The sequence below is a fragment of the Elephas maximus genome, chromosome 5 (assembly GCF_024166365.1).
Source record: "Elephas maximus indicus isolate mEleMax1 chromosome 5, mEleMax1 primary haplotype, whole genome shotgun sequence".
Taxonomy (NCBI): Eukaryota; Metazoa; Chordata; class Mammalia; order Proboscidea; family Elephantidae; genus Elephas; species Elephas maximus.
This window is the reverse complement of record NC_064823.1, coordinates 13,425,053-13,427,784: the sequence shown is the minus strand read 5'-3', so window position 1 is coordinate 13,427,784 and position 2,732 is coordinate 13,425,053.

The following is a 2,732-nucleotide window of genomic DNA, read 5'->3' as shown; positions in this document are numbered from 1 at the left end:
CTGTATGGTATCATATATCGGCAAATAGGGAGAGTTTAACTTCTTCATTACCCATTTGGATGCCCTTTATTTCTGTTTCTTGCCTTATTGCTCTAGCTAGGACTTCTAACAGAATGTTAAACAGGAATGGTGATAAAGGGCATCCTTGTCTTGTTCCTGTTCTCAAGGGGAATGTTATCAGCCTCTCTCCATTAAGAATGATGTTTGCTGTTGGTTTTACATATATGCTTTTTATTAAGTTGAGAAATTTTCCTTGTATATCTATTTTATTGAGAGTTTTAATCAGGAATGGGTGATGGACTTTGTCGAATGCCTTTTCTGTGTCAATTGAGATGATCGTGTGACACTTTTCTTTCTTTTTATTTGTGTGGTGGATTATGTTGATTGATTTTCTAATGTTGAGCCATCCTTGCATAACTGGTATGAATCCTACTTGGTCGTGATGTATTATTTTTTTTGATATGTTGCTGAATTCTCTTGGCTAGAATTTTGTTGAGAATTTTTGAGTCTATATTCATGAGAGAGGTATTGGCCTGTAATTTTCTTTTTTTATGGTGTCTTTGCCTGGTTTTGCTATCAGGGTTATGCTGGCTTCATACAATGAATTTGGAAGCATCCTTTCCTTTTCTATGTTCTGAAATACTTTGTGTAGTACTGGTGTACACTCTTCTCTGAATGTTTGGTGGAATTCTCCAGTGAAGCCATCTGGGCCAGGGCATTTTTTTGGTTGGGAATTTTTTATTACCTTTTCAATCTCATCTCTTTTTATGGGTCTGTTCAGATTTTCAACATCATTTTGTGGTAGTTTGGGTAAGTAGTATGTTTCTGGAAATTTGTCCATTTCCTCTAGGTTTTCAAATTTGTTGGAGTATAGTTTTTTCTAATACTCTGTTATAATCCTTTTTATTTCAGTTGGGTCTGTTGTAATGTCCCCCATTTCATTTCTTATTTGGGTTATTTGCACCTTCTCTTGTTTTTCTTCTGTCAGTTTGGCCAGTGGCATGTTGATTTTGTTGATCCTTTCAAAGAACCAACTTTTAGTTTTGTTGATTCTGTTGTTTCTCTATTCTCTATTTAATTTATTTTTGCCCTGATCTTTATTATTTCCTTTCTTCTGGTGCCTGTGGGCTTCTTTTGCTGTTCTCTTTATATTTGTTCAAGTTGTACAGCTAATGTTTTGATTATGTCCCTTTCTTCTTTTTTGATATGTGCATCTATTGCTATAAATTGACCTCTTAGGATTGCCTTTGCTGTGTCCCAAAGGTTTTGGTATGATATGTTTTCATTCTCATTTGAATCTAGGAATTTTTTTTTTTTTTATTCCATCTCTGATTTCTTTTACCTAGGGATTTTTAAGCAGGGTGTTATTCAGTTTCCATGTGATCTATTTTTTGTCCTTGATCTTCCTGTTGTTAATATCTACTTTGATGGCATAGTGGTAAGAGAAGATACTTTGTCTGATCTCAATATTTGGATTTTGTTAAGGGTTGCTCTGTGGCCTAAGATGTGGTCTATTCTGGAGAATGTTCCTTGTGCTTTGGAAAAGAACGTGTACTTTGCAGCTGTTGGGTGGTGTGTTCTATACATGTCTATGAGGTCAAGTGGGCTGATTGTGCTCTTTAGCTCTTTTAGAAGGACTTTAAAAAAAAATTTTTATGGTGCTTTAAGTGAAAGTTTACAAATTTAGTCAGTCTCTTACACAAAAATTTATATACACCTTGCTATATAAAAAAATATATATACTCCTAGGAAACCCTAGTGGTGTAGTGGTTAAGTGCTATGGCTGCTAACCTAAAGGTCGGCAGTTCAAATCCGCCAGGAGCTCCTTGGAAACTCTATGGGGCAGTTCTACTCTGTCCTATAGGGTCGCTATGAGTCAGAATCGACTCGACAGCTTGGTTTTGGTTTTTTGGTTATATACTCCTAATTGCTCTCCCCCTAATGAGACAGCACACTCCTTCCCTCCTCTCTGTATTTTTGTGTCCATTCTGTCAGCTTCTGACCCCCTCTGCCTTCTCACCTCCCCTCCAGACAAGAGATGCCAACATAGTCTCATTTGTCTACTTGATCCCAGAAGCTCACTCTTCACCAGTATCATTTCCTATCCCATTGTCTAGTCCAATCCCTGTCTAAAAAGTTGGCTTTGAGAATGGCTCCTGTCTTAGGCTAACAGAAGGTCTGGGGACCATGACCTCCAGGGTCCCTCTAACCTCAGTCAGACCATTAAGTCTGGTCTTTTTACGAGAATTTGGGGTCTGCATCCCACTGCTCTCCTGCTTAGGACATTTTTATATGAATATTTCACAGTCACTACAAAATTGACATGTTCCATATTTCCATCATCATTCCTGCTCACTGCCATCCATTGCTAACTTAGTCCTCCTGCAATTATCCCCATTTCAAGCCCTCGTATTAGCCTAAATTTTGGTGACAGATTTTCCCTCAAATCTCACATTAAATGTCTATTACTCAGCTTGTAAAGTTTGACGTGGATCAGGAAGACTCTTCCATTTGAATATGCGGCTCTCAGTGTTGATAGAGCAGAAGAAGTTAAATCTAGAGGATTATGTGGGATGTTTTAGATGGCAAGGCCTAAGAATGGGTGACTACTCTTTTGTCCAATTTAATTAGGTGGAACTTAGACACCTGGCAGTAACCTAAGTGAAAAAGAGGTTGGAAAATGACTTTGCATATGTCCAGAATGGAGAAACTGTTGTGAAACTGGAGCATCA